Below are 21,300 nucleotides of genomic sequence, written 5' to 3'. Positions count from 1 at the left end.
TCTATCTACACTCGCTCCTTTGCTGACCTCAGTCAGTCTTATGGCTTCAAAAGGCACATGCTGATGACTCCCAAATTTATACTGCAAGCTCCTACCACTCTCTCTAACTCCAGACTCATATCTAACCAAATATTCAACATCTGCAGTGGGTTGTGTGTTGGACATCTCAAATACTGCATGTCCTTAACTGAATCCCCTCCAACACCAGTTCTGCCCTTTATCTTTCCCATCTCAACTGTGGGTAACTCCATCTTTCAAGTTGCTCAGACAAAAACTTTCTTTTCCTCACACCCCATCTATGAATAATCCATAAGGAAATCCTGTAAGCTGTCTTCAAAATCTCTGGAATCTGATGCAGACTCTCCACGTCATGCTACTATCTCGGCCCAGACCACCAGCTCTCACTGCAACAGCCTGCCAGCTCTCTTTGCCTTCATCTGGCAGCAAGAAAAGAATGATCCTCTCAAAACATAACTCGATCATGGCACACTCCCCTGTTCAAAATTCCACAGCTGCTCCCACCTCACATGGAGTAAAGTCGGATTCCTTTATCCTGCCCTGCACAACCTGAATCATCGACCGTCTCCCCATCCACCATCCCTCTCCTGGCCTCATTCCCAGCTGCCCTCCCCTCCATCTCTCCACCTCTTTGCTGTTCCTCACTCCTAGCTAAAGACCTTTCACTAAGTGTCCCTCGGCCTGGAAAATCTTTGCCTGGATCAGGATTACTCAATCTCGGCAGCAACAACACTTGGGGCCAGACAATTCTTTGTTATGGGGGCTGCTCTGTGCCTTGTAGGATGTCAAAAAGTATCTCTCGTCTGTACCCACTAGATACCAATAGCACCTCCCAAGATGTTACCAAATTCCCCAGGGCAGGCACAATCACCCCAGGTTGAGAACCACTGTCCCGGATCACCCGCCTGGCCTATGTCCTCCTTTCCTCCAGATCTCACCTTTGAGGCCTACTCTGACCCATCCATTTCCTCCACCCCGACCCCCAGCTCCAACCCACTTTACCCTGCTTGGCTCTTCAAAGCAACTCTCATCATGGCTTCATGGGGGACTGGGATCTTCCTCTCTTTTGTTTCCTGACGGGTCCCCAGCGCCTGACACACAATTGGTTTCAATACATATTTGTTGAGTAAATGAATCAGAAGACTCAATATAGTAAAACACAATAAATAAAGTAAAAGGTCAATTTATCTGCAACCTTCTCCTAATTTATCTATAAGTGAAAACACAGTCCCAATACAAATTTCTATTGGATAGTATTTGAAATTTGACCCAATATTTCTAAGAGTGTACCTAAATGAATAAAAACGTGGTATCACACAAGCACAAGAGGAGAGTTGCCCTCTAAGGTATTACAAATGTTTATTTCTAAGCTACAATCATTAAAATAGTGGGTTCTGGTACTAGAATAGACAGACAAAAACAGAAGAGACCCAAAGCAGCTCAGTAAATAAAAGAATTAAGCAAATGATGAAGCTGGCATTTTAAAAAAAGCAAGCTAAGAGTGAGTGCTCAATAAATAATGATTGGCTGGCCATTTTGCACCCGCAGTATATACGCATGTGATGTGGAAATAAATATAGAAGTAGTAATACACGCCAGGGAAATAGCTCAAAGAGTCCTAGGGAGTTGCCTCTGGGGAGCAGGACTGGGAGAGGTGGGGAGGAATGACACAGGAGATTGCTGGATATATTATACACCTTTTATTCTTATGCTTTTAAAATGACACATACATATTACCTTGATGTAAATACAAGTTATTTCAAAAAAACAATAGGCATGCCCCTCTTTAACCTGTCAAATTGACAAAGATTTAAAAAAATAAAGATTTGCTGGTATGAAAAAAGGCACACTCCTGCACCGCTGAGTCTTTCTGTAAGGTGATCTATCAGGAAGTATTAAAAGTCTTAAAAGTGGGCATACCCTTTGAGCCAACAATTCCACTTCTAGAAATTCACCCTGAAATAACACAAAGGAATACTAACAAGAACATTCACATCAACGTTCTTTAAAACTGAAAAACAAAGATGAAAACCCCCCAATATGTCCAACTGGGAATGGTTTATATAAATTATGATAAATTCATTGGAAGGAACCCCAAGTGGGTGTTAAAAGCAGGATGAAAAGAGATCCATTACCAGGGAAAGCCGTTCATGATGTATAAAGTGATTAAACAGGTTATGTGCAGTGGGCATAAAAATTATCGCATTTTTAGAAAATGAATATGACTTATGAGTTTATGTACATAAAGTGATTTAAACAGAAGATTCTCCCACTCTGTGACGATGGATGGGAACCCCAGATACAGAGTAGTATGGGCAATGAGACTTTTCTTTTCTGCTCTTCAGGCATTCCTGCAGGGAATCACTAAGATTTGTGAAGGTGAAGGCAGAAAGCTTCAGGTGAGGTCCCTCAGGTATGGGGTGGAGGAATCTGCCCAGGTCCCTCTGCTACCCATTCACCCACCAAACCCCACGCTGAGTGGTCCAATTGGCCAGGGCTGGACTTGCCAGGATCCAGCTGCTCTTGGGGTCCAGCCAGCAGCTTGATGCCTGCAGCCCCAGCAGTGAAGACCCCCTTCCAGCAGACTGTGTATGGGGGATGTCCCAGGACAGAAGCCCCATCTGGGCAGGTCACAGCTGCCTGCAGCCCGACAGTTCTTCAGCATGGCCTTCAGTCTGGGTAGTGACCGTCCCTTTCCAGGGCTCTGGCCCTTACCCTCCAGGGGGAGAATTGATCACCTTGTCAATGAAGCTCTGGGCTCCAAATTCCTCCAGCTCAGAAGCCAAATGCAGCTTGTGGGCATATTGTTTGAGCATGTAAGACTTTGATTTTTAAATTCTGAATTAGTCTCCAGATTTTTGAAAGGGAAAGACTTCACGTTAAAATCTACCTATTGTTGAATATTCAAATATCTGGCTACCCTGAACCAATTACTGCAATGGCAGCTGGATCTGAGCTCCCTTCCCCTCTTCTGAAGAGACAAGTGTCCCCAGGCACCCCAAACTGCACCACCTCCTTTCCAGGAGGCCCCGGCTGCGCTGGCGGGGGCCGGAGGGGGGTGTGAATTTTCCACCCGGCGGGAAAATTCCATGTCTGGGCTACATCATGCTCTCTCCCTACCTTATCAGGCCCCTCTTTCCTCTTACCATTGGCTGTGGGAACCAGTGCTCACATCCCAGTGCCTTCAGCCCCTGCTCTGATCTGTTCCTTTGGGACAGTGGGGGTTTTGTTGCAGAAAATCTCTCCAAGTTTACCCCCTATCCAAAGCAGCTCAGATCCAGGGGAGTCCTTTGAGCCTGCTGCTGCTCAAACTCTCCCCAGGGAGACCTGAACTGAAGTCAAGGCCTGGTCCCTGCCTCACCCCGGCCCTGGGCTTAAGAAGGGGACACAGAGCAGAAAGAAGCATCCCGATCTTTGGGGACTCTGATGCCAGCAAAACAGACTCACTGGGCAGACAGTTGGTTTAGGAAAACCAAAATCCCCAAGAGCTTAGTTTCCTGGAAACGCTGAGGTTTATTGGGAAGGGCTCTTGGTAGAGGCCCCTGTGAGGAAATGAGGAGGGCAGAAGTGGGCAGATGGAGAAACAGACCTCAATGCCTCATAACTCAGGCCTGAACCGGCCCCACAGGGGGATCTGGAGTGGGGATGGATGGACACAGCCAGTCATTGAATGCAGATGGGGTGTAACCTTGGGTGATTTTTTAAAAAATGTTTATTTATTTGGCTGTGCCAGGTCTTAGTTGCGGCACTAAGATCATTAGTTGTGGCACGTGGAATCTAGTTCCTTGACCAGGGATTGAACCTGGGCCCCCTGCATTGAGAGCGTAAAGTCTTAGCCACTGGACCACCAGGGAAAGTCTTGTGAGGGCAATTATTTGGTGAGGAGGGATGCTGCTGGGAGCATCAGCTGCAGATATTCCCAGCAGCCCCCATGGTAGCGTCTGGCAGAGCATCACTTGGGGATGGTCAGGGAAGCATCCTGGAGGGCACTGCCAGCCTGAGCGCTAGAGGCAGCCTCTCTGGAAGAGGCAGGGATGGGGATGGGGGCTGCTCTGGGAGAGACTCCTCTCTCTCAGGCAAGGCCTTCTAGGGAGAGCTAGACACACCAGAAGAGAGTGCACTGAAAATTCAGTCACATCCCGGCATTTATTTGAAACACAACATTAATTCTGACTGTCATTAGAGTCTATTTCAATTTTGTAATAACATAAAAAGTTAAGAGTCTAATTTATTCATACAAATCTTGTTAGCATCCAATTTCCACATAATGTAACATATTCCTTAAAAAGCTGACAAAGCAGGAGAAATTAAAAACGAGGGGGAAAAAAGACATCCACGGGCGCTCACTGTCACAAAGCAAAGGTGAGGGGGAGAGCAGAATGGCTCCAGAAAGGGCTGGAAGCTTGGAACAGGAACCAGTGGACCGTGGAGGGGCAGCTGTGCCGCCTGAAAGATCTGGGGTCATCACATCCCAGGCTGCCCCCTAGATGCTGTGGGGGGGCGCTCCTCTTCACTACCTGCATGGCCCCCCGTCCCAGCAAGCCTCCCTGCCCTTCCAGCTCCACCGACAGCTCCCTAACACTTTCCTCAGCAAATCCACCCTCGAGAGCCTGTAACTCCTCTTAATTACACGTCTGCAGTGTTTGCATTAGATAGCTGTCACCCTGTAATTTACCCATACATGGATTTTAATTGTACATTAATCTTTCCTACACGCCACTCCTTTGCTAGAATCCATAACAGCAGCACTTTGGGCCATTTTGTTTATTCCTTAACCAAAAATAGCTGATGACTGTAATTGCAGGCTGTCCCTCTTCTTATTTTCCAGGACTACCTGCTGTGTGCTAGGGAGAGACTCCTGTCACCTGCAGGCTGCCTGTACACATGATATTGGGCTGTTTCGCAGCTGGCATACATCTCAGAGGAAAGGGCAGCAGCAACAAGCAATCTTCCAATCACCTGCCACGCGCTCCCTGAGAGCCTCTGCTCATAGTCTTTCTCTCAAGCTGAAGGATCTGGGTGCTGGGAGCACTCGCTTGGCTTAGGGACATTCTCTCAAGAGAGGATGACAAGAGAGGGCAACATGTCAACCTAAGGAATCCGCCGCTAGGAGGTTCCAAGGTCACTCAGAGAACCAGGTCAGAGAACTATAACTTACAAAGCCTTGGATGGCTGCCAGGGCCCCAGGAAGCTACATTTAGCATAAATTCTCCCAGCAGCAGGAGGAAGGTTTAACTCCCTTTCCAACAGAATCTGAATGGAATTTGTTACAGGAACATTGTGATTGAAATATCACCAATTGGTTTTTCATGACAACTCTACAGTAGATTGCAATTGTGATGGTTTTGTTGGTATGTGTGTGCATATGTGTGTGTGTGGCAGGGTGGGGGGTGGCTGTTGTATTCTCCAGCTGGCCAAGGTGGCAGGAAGAGAGCCCCATACAATATTTATGAAATCCAAATGAAGCCCTACACTGGCAGTGAGCTGATATCATAACACAGATTTCAAAACTGCCTTGACATTTGCCCAAGATCAAATCTCCCCTTTTGAAGCCCCATGAGGCTCCGTGCCAACAGTGTTATGCCCACTTGCCCCCTCCAGCAACCTTCTCCATTTAAGCCCTGTAATTAACACTAGATTGGAGGAATCGCAGGATTGGAGTGGTACAGACTAGACTAATATCAATGGAAGTCCGATTTTCCTTTGGGAAAACAGACGCTGTGGTTTTCAGCAATGAAAGACAGGAGTTTTGATAATTTTTATTGTTAAACACTTTTCGACATGCAAAACAAAGCACCAAACTGCGATGATCTCCTTATTGAAGAGGCTGTGACAGCATATTTGGATGAAGAGAGATGGGCAGAGAGGATCCATCACACATCAGTCCAGGAAACAAAAACAAAAGTGTGAAATGTATTTCCTCAGGGCCACAGATCTCGTTTGGTGGCTCAGTGGTAAAGAATTCACCTGTCAATGAAGGAGATGCAGGTTCGATCCCTGGGTTGGGAAGATCCCCTGGAGAAGGAAATGGCAACCCACTCCAGGATTCTCGCCTGGGAAATCCCATGAACAGAGAAGCCTGGAAGGCTACTGTCCATGGGGTCACAAAGAGTTGGACACGACTGAGCGATTAAAACAACAAACAACAACACAAATCTCATTTAATTGCAACCTTTGATTTGTTTCAGGAGACCCCCTTAGGAAGAGTGTCACCAGCCTTCCCAGGACCTGGGTATCAAGTCATTTCCTAAGTGGTCCCTCAGGGCATCCTCCACCCAAAGGGCTCCATCGTCTATCACCACCCAGTACCTGTGGCTTTTACAGACAAGGTTCCCCAGGTACCAGGACCCGGGAGTGGTGAAATTCTGCATGAAATGCTGCATGGGAAACACTGCATGAAATATTGTATGAGATTCAGGCCTAAGTCCCCAGAGACTGTTTACGAGTAAAAGGGGAGGGCGATTTAGTTGGGTTTTGATAAACACTTCATATAGCACATCCTAAGAGGAGCAGAATCCTTGTCAAGCATGCATCTTTATGAGCTGCCCGCCTATAAACCTTGCACGAAAGGTCCATGCTTAATGTTGGTTTGGCAGTAAATTGGCGCGATGCATGGGTCTGCTGCATCAAATTAGCATCAACCCATAAAACGTTACTGAACGATTCCTCAAATCTGCCAAGTCTTCAAATCAATTTGGAGAAAGCGTCAAAGGTTTTTTTTTTTTTTTAACTTTGATAAACTTTTCATATTAGTTATCACAGAAGAGCATAAACCTTTCTAATCTGTCTTTTCACAAAAAAAGGTGTTGTTTTTCCCAAACTGCTTTTAGCTCTTCCATCTTTGCACACCCGCCTCCACATCACATAAACAATATGTGTCATGGATTCTTTGTTGCCCTATTTTAAAGCGATTGGTATTTAGCTCACACTGTCCCTGCCCCACAACCCTGGAGAAAATTTCTACTGACAGCAGGATGAAGTTCTCACCCCTGGCCTTTGACATGCAGAACCACGTCTCCTCCGGGAAGCCTTCTATAATTCTCCAGTGAGCTCTGATCATTGTTCTATGAGGGTCATGTCAACTAGACCAGAGTTTCCTGGGGGCTCAACACACTTCTTTCCCTGAGGACGTCACGTTTTGGACCTTCAGGGGTGGGGCTCATAGTGGGTGATCCTTGAGGAGTCATCTCCCCCTCCCCATCTCTGAGGGCCAGCCCATGTCCCCCCTTCTATAGAGCCCCTTCTGGCAGATGCTCTGGCTAGAATCCCTTGCCCTCACTCCCCAGCCCCAGAGATCTCAACCTCCCAGTCACCTCCCCATGGGTCGCATCAGAGTTGTATGTGAATCTCTCTCTGGAGCCAATGGCTGGGTCCCTGAACCAAACAAGAACAGAAGCTGGATTTGAACCTGGGTCTGACTCAGAGCTCTCATCCCCCACTGGCCATGCTCCTCTCCAAATAAAATGATGTCACACTTGAGGAGAAAAGGACCAAGCCACCCCCAAAGAAAGGAGGCTTTATCATGGTCCCCATCCAAATGTGATGCGGCAGCAACGGATGAGGTGATAACAGACATGGCGCTTTCACCTTCACTTCACCGGAGGGCATGTCCTCGGCGCCCTTTGCATGCCATCTGTGAGAGGCTGGTGTTGAAAAGCTGAGGAGGTGGCTTGGAGGGGGGATGGAGTCTTGCTTTCTACAGAGGGACCCAATGGCAGATAAGCCCATCAGGGACGAGGAGCCCAGAGGTGCTTCTAAATGGCCAGTGCCTGGAGCCCTGGGGGTGAGCACAGCTGCTGGAGGGGCTCTTTTAGAGCAGTGGTCGCCAACTTTTCTGGCACCAGGGGTCTGTTTTCTGGAAGACAATTTTTCCATGGACTGGGTGATGAGGGAGGGTGGGAATGGTTCGGGTGGTAATGTGGGCGATGGGGAGAGATAGGGAGTGGCAGATGAAGCTTCCCTTGCCCGCCACTCACCTCCTACTGGGAGGCCTGGTTCCTAACAGGCCACGGACCAATACAGGCTGGGTACCCCAGAGTTAGAGGAATGGAGCACCAGGGTGGGACACCCTCCAGGGTTGGTGAACTCAACTTCCAGAGCCCTCCTCATAGCAGCCCAGGCTTCCAACAAGCCCTGTCCAGTCATCTGGGGCGGGAGAGGACAGAAGCCAACGGGCCACGCTCTGTTGCCCGGCCCTTCATTCAGTGGGTGTTCACAGGTCCCACTCTGCACCGGGACTGTCCTAGGCACTGAGGCAGGGCTGCGCACACGACACATCGGGTGGTCTCAATGCTCCTGGGATTCGTGAAGGCAAAGAAAGACAAGCCCCGGAGAGTGCGACAGACCATGGGAATTCATCCAGTGATTCTGGGACAGGTGCCCAGGTCCCCAGCTTCATCCAGAGAAACACCTGTCTACCTGTTACCTAACAATGTGTCGGATTTACACCTGCTTGGCAGAGGGAATCACCGGCACCCTAGATATTTAAGATACTTCATGTTTTAGAGATGGCAATGAATTTTCAAATTTGTTCAAGAATGTTTTCAATTTCAATGCATCCCTGGCCAAAAAAAAAAAAAAAAATTGCATTAGTCGCCTGGGGAATAAAATGGAAATCACAGTGTGATACCTCTACACACTCATAGAAGAGCTAAAGGAAAGAAACTGACAACACAAAGTGTGGGAAAGGAAGTGCAGCAGCTGCTACTCTCAGTGCCTGGTATGTGTCAGGGGAATTAGTACCACCACTGCAGAAAACTGTTTGCCATCACCTACGGAACGAACATGGGCGTATTCTGAGACTCAGCAATTCTCTTCCAGGTACATGTTTATTAAATTGTGTACCCACGCCCAAGACATACACGCAGGAAGGTCGACAGCAGCACTGTCCATAAGCCCCAAACTCTGAACAACCCAAATGTCAATCAACAGGAGAACCAAAAAAGAAATCAGGATGTCTTCCCACCATGGGATCCTATACAGTAACAAGAACAACTTTCCTGGTGGTCTAGTGGTTAGGATTCCAGCTTCCAGTGCAGGGACACAGGTTTGATCCCTGGTCAGGGAACTAAGATCTAACATGCCACAGGGCAACTAAGCCCACGAGTAAAGAGGGCACGCACTACACAGAGGAGCCCGTGCTCCACGACAAAGACCCAGAGCAGCCAAAAAGAAAAGGGAAAAAGAAAAGAGCAAGCTACGACTGTCTACAGCCACGTGGGGAACTCTCACAAACATAATGGAAAGCCAGACACAAAGGTACGCAGACTCCACTTGTGTCAAGTTTAAAAAGAAAGAAAACCAATCCACGCCGTTATGAGTAAGAAGAGTAGTCACCCGTGCGGGAGGGGAAGCGCCTGGAAGGGGTCACAGGGATGCTGCCATGTTCTGGTCCCCACTCTGGGGCAGGGCACACAGGCCTGTTTTGTTTGCAGATATTCATTGCATCATATACCACAGTCTGTGCGCATTTCAGAGTGGATACTGTATTTAGAATAAAAAGTTTTCAAAAGGGATCCCACCTACACTGCTGGTGGGAATGTAAATTGGTGCTGCCACTATGGAAAACAGCATGGAGGTTCGTCAAAAAACTAAAAATAGAGTTGCCATTCGATCCAGCAGTCCCACTCCTGGGCGTATATCCGGAGAAAACTCTAATTCAAAAAGATACACGCACCCCCACGTTCACGGCAAAACTATTCACGATAGCCAAGACAGAACAACCTAACTTCCATCAGCAGATGACGGGATAAGAAGATGTGGGACATAATACAACGGAGTATTACTCAACCGTAAAAAGGAATGAAATAGCGCCATCTGCAGTAACATGCATGGACCCAGAGAGTACCGTACTAAGCAAAGTTAATCACAAAAAGAAAGACAAATGCCATGTGATATCACTGACATGTGGAATCTCAAATATGATGCAAATGAACTTATTTACGAAACAGAAACAAACTCAAAGATAGAGAGAATAGACCAATGGCTGCCAAGAGGGGTTTGGGGGAGGGAAGGACTGGGAGTGTGGGCTTAACAGATGCAAACTATGATACGTAAGATAGATAAACAATAAGATACCACTGTACAGTACAGGAAACTATATTCAATATGCTGGGATAAAACATATTGGAAAACAATATGGAAAAGAATATATATTAATATTTACATGTATAACTGAATCACCACTATATAGAAGGAATTAACACAACATGGGAAATCTCCTAAACGTCAATAATTTTTTTTTTTTTTAAAGATTTCCAATGTACTGAATACAGGACAAGGAAGAGGCATCCACAGGAGACTGCTGAGAAAGGGGACACCACTCAGTAGGGCCACATGCATCCCTAAGCCTTTGTCACATAACTAGACAAGGCCCTTGATTACCAGGTTTCCTTGCTTCTGAGATGGAGAAGGACAGTTCAGTTCAGTTCAGTCGCTCAGCCGTGTCTGACTCTTTGTGACCCCATGAATTGCAGCACACCAGGCCTCCCTGTCCATCACCATCTCCCGGAGTTCACTCAAACTCATGTCCATCGAGTCGGTGATGCCATCCAGCCATCTCATCCTCTGTCGTCCCCTTCTCCTCCTGCCCCCAATCCCTCCCAGCATCAGTCTTTTCTAATGAGTCAACTGTTCACATGAGGTGGCCAAAGTACTGGAGTTTCAGCTTTAGCATCATTCCTTCCAAAGAAATCCCAGGGCTGATATCCTTCAGAATGGACTGGTTGGATTTCCTTGCAGTCCAAGGGACTCTCAAGAGTCTTCTCCAACACCACAGTTCAAAAGCATCAATTCTTCGGCGCTCAGCTGACTGAACCTTGGCTAAAAGACCAAACGTAGGAGTTTATGAAGACGATGAAATCACAGCAGTTGCCATCTACTGCGGGCAGGCTATCTGTCAGGCACAACAGCTCTATGAGGTGTATTCTACTGTCATCTCCGTTTTATAGGTGAGGAAACTGACTCCCCAGTCCACAGAGTGACCACGTAGTAAAGCTGGGCCTTGAACCCAGGCCTTGAACCTGACTCCGGGATCTGGCTTCAGTCACAACCCCAGGGTGGCAGCGGGGTGGAGCGAGAGGGTGGAGCTGGTTGCCATGGCTGTCCATTGACACTTTAATTTATGGCAGAGGGAATTGAGAAGCGTTAAATAATAGGCATAGATTGTGTTTTCCCAGGGATGAATGGTCATGAAATTAAATTTGCAGATGTGCCAACCCTCAGGAGGTGAAATGACTTCAGCGGAGACGGAGGCCCGGAATCTAAGCAGGAGATGGCAAGATGGACCCAGCCTGAAGCAACGCGGTTCCCCACACACACCAAGGCAGTGCTGCTGTTCAGTTTTTCAGTCGTGTCCGACTCTTTGTGACCCCATGAACTCAGCATGCCAGGCTTCCCTGTTCTTCACCATCTCCTGGAGTTTGCTTAAACTCACGTCCACTGAATCGATGATGCCATCTAACTATCTCATCCTCTGTCACCCCTTTCTCCTCTGGCCTTCAATCTTTCTCAGGAGTAACTGCTGCGTGGGATGTCGAGGTGGCTGTGCGCACCAACAGCAGGTGGCCCCTGTACGGTGGCAGCGGCAGGCTCAGTCCCTGAGCACAGCGACAGGAGGGGGCATCCGGCTGAAGGCACCATATGGCAGCAGGTCACCACGCCCCATGCGCACACCACCCCCAGTCCTGTGCCAGCCTCCACCAAAGAGATCCAACCAAGACGTGGGAGATTGAGGGAACCACTGAGAAAAGCCCGTTGGAAGGAAGGCTCAAATTGGACCTAGATGTGTATAAGGGAGGGCTTCCCAGGTGGCCCTAGTGGTAAAGAACTCGCCTGCCAATGCAGGAGACATAAGGGACACGGGTTCAATCCCTGGGTCAAGAAGATCCCCTGGAGGAGGGCGCTTGGCAACCCACTCCAGTATTCTTGCCTAGAAAATCCCATCGGCAGAGGAGCCTGACGGGCTACAGTCCTTTGGGTCACAAAGTGTCAGACATGCCTGAAGTGATTTAGCATGAATACATGTATATAAGGGAAAGGATAAAAAAAGAATATTCCCGGTGAACGAGGCAGAAGGAGTCCCCAAAAGGCTGGCTGCATCACCCACCGTTTCCACCTGCGTAGACAAATAGCTTACATCATGAACTGGGTCAACCAGTGTAGACAGACTGCGTTGTACCTTGGGCTTAACCATCTCAGCTCTGGGAGACACAGCCTGACGGTCAGGGCCTTGTCGGAGGGTTGAGCTGAGCTCGGTCACGGGGAAGCCCCGAAAGCCAGAGAGAGTTTTAGAGTTTGTACGAAGACCCCACTGAAAGTGGGGCAGGCACAGACTAAATGGAAGATTCCAGGGCTCACACTCTTGACTCAACCAGTGTAGACAGACTGCCTGCACCATGCACTGGCTCAGTGGGTGTAGAGAGAGTATCTGCATCACACAAGGGCTCCACCAGTGTAGACAGACTGCAGGGTTAAGCGCACTCTGCCCGCCATCACTGACCACCTTCTCCATGCCAAGCTCATCTCAGCCAAGACACCAGGGAGACCAGGATTTACATCAAGCCCTGCTGCATTTCCTCGGCTTCCTCCAGACCTGGCAGGAGGTGCAGAACATGGCAGGTCCACCGTCAGTGTTTGCTGGGGGTCTGGATGCTCCCTGCAGAGCAGGGGAAGCAGAGCCCCCACATCTCAGGGCTGGAGGAGGGTCCCGGTGCCCACAGGCTGGGACAGATGGGATTTTTCCAGGGAGATGAGTCAGCCCCCCAAGAAGAGGCAGCCTCGGAAGTGGGGACAACCAGTCTGCCAAGTATGAGTCAACGTGAGCCCGGGCTAGGGTCTGCTGGCGGGGCACTCTCCTGGGTCACCTTTCCATTCTTGAGACTGACGAGCACAAGGGCACGACCTGTGGTCCACAGTGGCAAGGCAGGGGTGGGGCAGCAGCCAGAATCTGAAGAGGCCAAACTCCAGGCAAAGAGCCCAGGGGCTGGAGGAATCAGCCCCAGAGAGGCCTGGGGTCCATGGAGTGGACCTGTGCCTCCCAGCATCCTCTCCTGGGCTCTCCTCCCACATCGGAGTCCGGCCCCGCCAGGGAGGAGCTGGCTCAGGGCCAGGCAGAGTGAGGACAAGGTGACAGTGACCCGGGCTGCTGCCAGCAGCTCAGCACGGCCGCTCGGCTCAGGGCCCGAAGCCAGCAGCGTGGGAACAACGGGAAGCGGGGTGACTCACAGACCTGCTCCCCCCACCCGCGTTCTGGAAGACAGAGCCAGGGGGGACCCAGCTGAGGGCTGCAGGGAAGCCGGGGCCTGAGCCGAGCTCAGCCAGCCACAGGGAGCTCAATGACATTGGAGGGGGGTTAGGAGCTTGAGGCCATGGGCAGAGCCCCTCGCAGAGGGTGGGGGCAGGCAAGGAAAGGAGAGAGAACCGAGGCAGGGCCCAGGAGAGGCGCTCTTTCTGAGTCAGGTGCCTACCAGCTGTGGGTCAGACTCAAGAGGATGGCAGCTTAAGGACCTACCAAGGATGAAACCTCTGGCCAGCAGGGGGGCATTAAGGAGGGCGTCCGATCAGCTGTCCTCATGAAAAGCACCAACCCTGCGCGGTCACCTGTTGTGCGCCCGCCACGAGCCAGGCCTAAATGGTGAACGCCTGGGGGGAGGCAGCGGAAGACCCAAGGGCTCAGGGGTTGGCTGAGGAGGTGAGACAGGTGGGCAGGGCCACAGAGGCAGGGCCACACAAGTGGCTGCCTGACTGGGGGATCGAACCCAACGAGAGTGGAGGAGCACTTGGAACATTTTGGTTCGAGGGGCCCTGCCTCAGGGTGCTGACGTCTTCCAGTCGTGGTCCTGACCATCTCACGTCCCCTCGTCTTCTCTGCTCTGCACCGAACCAGGCCCCAGTAGATTCAGGTCCACCGTCCCTCTGGAGGACCACAGCTGCCTCCCTCCAGGATTACTGCAGCCCCCTCCTCGCTGGGCTCCCTGCTCTGCAGCAGTCCCAGGTCCCTCCCTGGCCTTTGAGGCTCTTTACAGTCAGGACTCTGTGTATCTCCAACCCCATCTCCCTCTTTCACCCTGCTGGCCACATGGGCCTTCCCACAGCTCCTGGTCAGCTCCATCTCTCTCACTCATTCACATTCTGCACTGGAAAGCTCCCTCCATGCTTAGTTACAGCTCTTCTTTCAGGGCTCAGGGGGAGAGTCACCTCCTCCAGGAAGTCCTCCAGGGCCGTCGGTCTAGGTCAGATTACTCTATCGTAAATCTCTGTTTTGCAACCACACGGATATTTCCTCTACATGTTCATCAGGGCCTAGAATCACACATGCGTTGGTGACCTGTTTAGTAATAGGGCCGTCTGGCACGGCATGAATCGGTGCGTGATGAGTGGATGGTGATGGAGTTTCTGTTCCACCAGATGACAAAACCTGCAAGAGGAGGGACCACTCTTAGTTTGGCCTTTCCCAGAGCCTGATCCAGCAACAGACACCAAATACACGCTTGTGTTTGGTCACTGAATGGAGGGCGACAAGGAATCTGACACTGGGAGTATGGGACGCAGCATTCTTTAGCTTTAGGTTTCAACATTAACAGTTCTAATTTAGGTCAAATAAATGTCGTTGACCAGGCCCAGCTCTAGCCTTGAGTTGGCAGGGACAGGGTGTCTTGCTCTCAGTCACCAGTAGCAAGAAGTACCGATTTCCCAGGAGTGCGTGACCTTCAAGGTGGGGAGTGGAAATGCTGGGACCCAGGCCCCCTGCCTACAGACACTCTCTGACTTCCCCAAAGGTGGCTTTCACGATGGAATTTTGCTTCTCGCTGTCAACCCACCCGGATTGCACACAGGCCGCTCCAGCCTGCCAGTGGCTGAGGATGCATCTGTGGCCAGCAGGTGCAGGCTGGAGCACCAGATCACAAATGACAGGTAGTTTTGTACAGGGTAAAAGTCACAACTTTTTCCCACGGCCAATTTGTAAGTCTCATCTTCTGTCGCCGTGATTTACCGACCGCAGGGTCACACATCCTCCAGCTGGAAGGAAATGAGACGGCATCTCCTGTGTCCTCTGCTACCTGAGCTAATGTGGCTCTGTCCTCCAGCTGCCTGAACTCAAGAGTTTCCTCTGCCTTTGGGCAGCCTTTTCCCAGGAGGGAGGGAACACAGCTGCTCTGCCGTCAGACGAGCTTTGGCAGTGGCTCCAAAGAGCTGGGGAGCCTACTGTCACCACACCGTTAGCACGCTCTTGCCTGCCCCCAGCAAACATCCCCAGGCTCCCAGATACTGTGGCCACATACACATCCAGACAATCATTCTTGATCGCTTTTTTATGTCTCGTTGTCCCGTGTCACAGTCACATTGATCTCCTTGGGCCAGCACTACATAAATTTCCTGTTTATAACTCATTACCTTTTGATTAGCTGAAAGGCTGGGTACTGGTTTCACAGTGTTTACTGACTCTAATTGCCATAGTTATTCACGAAAAAGCTACCATAATCTTTTGTCCATTTTCTTGCCCATATGTTCCCTCCAAGCTCCATGTTTCTCCCACATGGTTCCCACACATGGGTAAACCAGGAAGGTGTGGCAGGTATGGCTAAGACAGGTGTCTGAGACTCTAGGCCAGGCAGCAGGCAAGAGATCGGGCACCACACCTTCCCCCATCATTCCCCCAAAGATCCCAGTGCCTACTGTATGTGCCTTCAACCAGATGCATCAGCTAGCAATGAATACAACTCGCATCTGTTCGATCGGCACAACCACAAACAGCCTATCCGGCCACCACTGACACCAACCAGAGTGATGAGCAGAGAAGCAGCCTGCACGGCATTTCCAATCAGGAGAATCTGATGTTCCTTCTTTAGAAGGTGAATTCTGAGATGAGCCCACCAGGCATATTTTCCCAACAACCATATGGCAAAAAAAAGTAGTTACTGAACTTTCTCAGACTTATTAGCTTTCATAAACAGAGATTTGAATAAATGTTTAAAAAATGAAATTCCCTTGATACTCTGTAATCAGTATATGTTCATTATGGAAACACAGCAAATATGTATGAAATTTCCCAAGTGATATCTGGCTACAAGATTAAAAAGGCATCTCCAACTGCAGGCTGAGTTACAGAGCATACTTCTCCGGTCACCATTCAGGACAACTCTGCGAAGCCCAAGAGGTCAGACAAGGCTGTTTCTTTCCTAGCTGAAGCAGGGAAAATCAGAAGATGCTCCCTTTTGCATGCTCAGGCAATCTGGAAGTGAGCCCCTCCCCCCACTGATTGATTGATGTCTCTCTATAAATAATTAATCTTTGACCTTGCTTTAAGAAAGCCTTGACTTTTTAATTTGGGGTCTTTTTAAAAATCAATACAGGGGGAACATAATTCACTCTCACGGAGTCTGATTCCAGGTAAATAAATAAATATGCTGTGCCTTCCCTCTGTCCCAGGGTGAATGGGCCAGGCAATGGATGGGGTCAGATTTTGCCGGGGGGGGGGGGGGGGGGGGGGGGGGGGGCGGGGTTTCTATTCAACTGCTATTGGAGTATCGATCATCCTATGAGGTTTAATTCTCTTCAGAGTTTGAATGTTATCCCTCCTTTGGGTCACTTCACAGAGGCAAGTCTGACCAAGTCTTTGGAATGCGCTTCACGCCGGCCAAGGGCTCCCCACAACACGTCCTGCCATATGCAGTGGGCTGTCTGGATTAAAACAGGGCCTCCTCCAGGGACCAGAATGTCACCCTTCCTGGTGGCCTGTCTGCCTTGCTTTGGGGACAGGAGCAGAGGGTGGCTAGGAGAGGCTATGGCAGCTGGGAAATTTTAAAGAGGGCTCTGCCACTCTTGCCTGGAGGCTGCACTGTTCTAGGGCTGGACTTAGGGAAAGTTCTCCACCCCACGGGCAAGGGTCAAGGTGAACTCAGATGTGAGAGATCAGCGGAAGGAAGGGATCTTGGTAGTGCAGCTTGTAAGCAGCCCAAGGATGGGAAAGGGGCTTGTCTGCCCCTAACCCCTCTGCAACCACCACTCCTCCCCGACACTGGTCCCTTCACTCACTGGCCTCTCCTTCAGGCTCTGCTGCCAGGCCAGATTGCGGCCAAGCACAAACAGGGGGCCCAGTCCGCTTCACTTAGCAGAGCCAATCACGGCCCAGGCTCCAGCTGGGAGGCGGCCCAAGGACCAGGGTCCACCACAGTATTGGAGACTGCTAAGGGACAGGGAATCCCGGGGTTGGCCCCTACTTTTCGGCTAGGACAGACAGCGGGGCAACGAGTGCCCACAGCCCAGGGCGCTGCATGGTTGCCGCCGCGTCCAGGTCGGGGTCGCTGGGCCTGGAGCCCTAAATGTACCGCCAAAGTTAGGGGAAGAGACAGGGGTCACCTCCGACACAAGCGCCAGCACTGGCACGACTAAATCCCGCGAACGCGCCTTGGCCGGGCGGGGACAGCCTCGGGCGAGGCCAGAGCTGGTCGCAGAACTAGAAGCCAGCAGCTAGAGCTGCAGCCGCCGCCGGAGCTCGGCTGGGTCCCGCGGTAAAGCGGATCCTTTCACCGCCTACTCCCGGGCTCCTGCACCACTGCACTCCTGGACACGCGCACGCACACACCTTCACAGGATCACTGACGCACATACACTCTCCTTGAGTACAAAACAGGCTGGTGCGCCGGAGAGTCGTGGGGTGAGGATGCGCGCAAATGGAACGCGGGCGCACCTTCCGCCGTAGCGTAGGAAGCCAAGAAGGTAGCCTCTAACTCCTCCCTCGAGCCTCCCCGTCACAACCTGTCCCCGAGTCCCCGTCCCCAGCGCGCGGGAAAGCTCGGGGAGCCCCCAGGCTCCGGCACGGCTCTCTCCAGGGCCGACGCTGCCTCCCCGCGCCCAGCATCCAGGGCGAAGAAGAGGAGCGGAGGATCCGCAGGGACCGAGTGAGCCCGCGGGGTGACAGTTCGCAGACGCGCGGCGACAAGCAAAATCCAAGGAGCAAAAGTCTAATTAAAGTTCCCGCTACTGGAGCCAGTCCCCAAAGTGCGGCCAGACTGGAACCCCGCGCTCTCTATCCCCGCTCGCGGCTTGGAACTCTTACCACGTCGTTTCTCGGGGCTTCTCGGGGCTGGGGCGCAGTGCAGTCCCAGGGGACCCTTCGGGGCTCCGCTCCCGGCGGAAGCCGGCACAGGCCGGGGACGGAGTGGGGCGGGGGCGCAGCGCACTTACCTGGCGCAGCCGGCGATTTCGGGGCCGCGGGAGGCTCCAGCCCCGGCGCGGTTCTCCACTGCGAATCCTCCGTTTCGGGGCGCCCGGGCTGTAGGGCGCCCTCCGCCCCGGCTAGGGCCCGGCGTCTCCTCCTGCTCCGAGAGGAGCCCCGTGAGGTCGGCGAGGCGAGAGGCGAAGGGCCGGCCACCGGAGCGCGCAGAAGAGGGAGAGGGCAGGGCGGCGTGTTCCTCCTCTGTCCCCGGCTCCGGTCCGCCCCCCTCGCGTCTCCCGCTGCCGTCGTCTCCTCTCCTCACAGCCCCGCTGGATCCGGTTCTCGCGCCAGGAAGGCTCCCAGCGAAGTGCGAGCGGAGCCTCCGGCGAGGCTGGAAATAGCGCCGCGCCCGCCCGGCGCCCCGCCCCCGGCCTGGGCCCCGCCCCGCGGTGGTGGCGGCCGCGGCGGTGGCCGGGTCGGGAGGGGATCACACCTCAATCGACTCTTCCCTCCCGGGAGCTCTCGGGCGCCGCGCCCACGCGCGCTCTCCTACTCGCGCGGCCCCACGGGCGGCTAAGCTGGGAGGGAAACGCCGCTGGGCGCGGTCCGGCGGCCCGGGGGTGGGGGTGGGGATGCCCCGAGCGGCGCGCGTCTCCCAGGTTCCCCCTGAGCAGGACTCTGGGCTGCCACTTGGCTCCAGACCGCAGCCGAGCGCTGCCACTGCCTCGCTGGGTCGCACGCTGGCGCGGACCCGGGAAGAGGACAAGGCGTCACCAGAGCGGGCCGTGACCGCAGCTGGGAAGAGGGCGCGCCTAGGACCCGACGTTGCGGGGGCGCGGGGCAGGCGGAACGCAGAGGATAGATCCGAAGACTGTGAGAGGTTCCTGGGCTACAGCCTCGGTGGGTTTCAGTCAAAATCTTGGGCAGCCTCGAACCCTGTGTCCGCATGGATCCCCAAATTCCTGGGGCTCTGGATTCAGCTGAAAGTGCCCTCCTTTCAGCCCTTTCAGCTGAAAGGCTATCTCCTTGAAGTCCCTGTTGTGTCAGGGTGTAGGGGTCAGCCTGGGTCCACCAACGCCTCTACCTACGCACCCTACAATAACAGAGTGGACACATGACATATCCATTGCCACACAACCCCAGGGCAGAGCAGGGAGGCAAAGGGAGTGGGGGGGGGGGCGGGCTCTGATTCTTGTCCTTGTTCTTTAGGAGAAGCGGCAGCCCCCACCTACAGGGGGCAAGCAGGTGCCAGGAAGGAAAGCAGGCTGGCTTTCACAGAAACTGTATGAAACTGTAAATCAGTCACCTCTTCATCTTGAAGGGATGCTCAGGATTTTCAGAAACCTTTAGGAAAATAAAGTGAAGGATGTTCACCCTCCTCTCATGTTATCTGCTGATAGGCTACCTTGATCTCCCTTAGTTCCTGCAACACCAAACCAGGCGTTATTATTCCTGTTTTATAGAGGAGGAAACTGAGGTTCAAGTTTGGCCCCAAGCATACAAGTCACAAGCCACCAAGTTGCTGGAATCCACACATCTGGAGGATGGCAGAGCTGGCACTGGGCCTGCTGATTCCAAATAGAATAGGTTGGATGCTAGGATTTCCTCTCCAAGACTTTGAGCTCAGAGACTGTCAGACCCAGGACCCTAGCCCCAGCCACAGCTCCACTGGCCACATGTTACTTCTATGTGTATGGGAGAGGGTGAGAGGGGGTGGATGTATACAGCTGAAATCGAGGTGCTTCACCTCAGTCAGATTGGAGGGGCTTGAATACAAGGGACAAGCATTCAAATGTCAGGAAGAGCAGGGCCGTTCAGTTCAGTTGTTCAGTGGTGTCCGACTCTTTGCAACCCCATGGACTACAGCACACCAGGCCTGCCTGTCCATCACCAACTCCTGGAGCTTGCTCAAACTCACGTCCATCAGGGTCTTTTCCAATGAGTCAGTTCTTTGCATCAGATGGCCAAAGTATTGGAGCTTCAGCTTCAGCATCAGTCCTTCCAATGAATATTCAGGACTGATTTCCTTTAGGATTGACTGGTTTGATCTCCTTGCAGTCCAAGGAGAGCAGGACAGTAGTGTCTTTATCCATCCCATGAGCAAAAGCTGTTGGAACAGAGCAGAAGGAAAGATGGCAAGAAGGAGGGCTGTGGTTGTTGGTGAAGTGAGCAGAAAGCTACTTGCCCAAGGAGGAGCCCAGAGTGCACTGCCCCATCCCAGCCCCTGTGCCCTTCCTCCCTACACCTCCAGTCCCCTCTCACCACCTGGGGTCCTGGCTGTGCAGCTGGGCTGTTTGCTGAAGAAGCCTGGTGGTCAAGGGAATCTCTTCAGTACTATGCACACTCACTCAGACAAACCACCCCCCCCCCGCCCCCCACACACACACACTGGGCAGTGGGGAAAGGATGCGGAGAGGAGTTTCTGTCCCCTGACCCCAGCCCTGCAGCCAGGAAGAGGCTCTGGACCATAAGTGTTTCCCCTGGATGAGTCTACACAAGTTCTACCTCCACAGGACATGTCTACACAGGCTTTCCCCAGGCCAGGCCAGCCGTGAGTGTGGCTGGTCAGGCTGTCTCAGCTGCCCTGTGCATCTGTGCACAGTGATCCGACTGGGAAGGACGGTTTTTCCATTAGCTTTTCCCACTGTACTTATTAGCACTTATTTGCATCTAATATTCAGGCAGACCCGCTAAGAATCAACAATGCTGCATTCCTTTGATATATGCTACACATTCAGTTTTGCACTCAGTCTTCCTTCTGGTTTCCAGAGGCCCTCAGGAAAATCCCCAAAGGGTGTCTGCCATCCCTGGCACCAATGTACACTGAGTTATCCTCCTCGGGATTTGCCCAGGGCTGTATGCCCTTTTTTGAAAGTCAGGCTCGGCCTCTGCGGCAAGGAAGGTAGAGAGATGCTGCAAAGCCGGCATGGAGCCCTGTGCGCGCTTACGGTTCTTGATATGTGTGTCTCTGCTGAAAGATCAGTGGCAAATTGGTCCCTTTGCATCCCAACTAAGGGAAAAAGACACATGCACTAGATGGCCTCCTGAGTCCACATCCCAGGCCCCAGGAGAGCAAACAGAGGCTTGGGAGCTCTTCTGTTGCCACCAAAGGTGTGGGTGCAGGA

The 21,300-nt window shown here is 52.0% G+C and overlaps 1 protein-coding gene across 1 annotated transcript in view; it reads right to left on the bottom strand.

Moving 5' to 3' along the window:
- CHST8 (carbohydrate sulfotransferase 8) overlaps nt 1-18,559 on the bottom strand; it is a 145,426-nt gene extending 126,867 nt beyond the window's left edge. The window contains exon 1 of the mRNA XM_005218898.5: nt 18,205-18,559. The gene's annotated coding sequence lies outside the window, so the exon portion shown is untranslated. The remainder of the gene's footprint in view (nt 1-18,204) is intronic.
- Nucleotides 18,560-21,300: the final 2,741 nt, after the last annotated feature.

This window comes from Bos taurus, chromosome 18, assembly GCF_002263795.3.
Source record: "Bos taurus isolate L1 Dominette 01449 registration number 42190680 breed Hereford chromosome 18, ARS-UCD2.0, whole genome shotgun sequence".
NCBI lineage: Eukaryota > Metazoa > Chordata > Mammalia > Artiodactyla > Bovidae > Bos > Bos taurus.
Note: the sequence above shows the minus strand (reverse complement) of the source record. Positions and strands in the feature narration are given on the sequence as shown.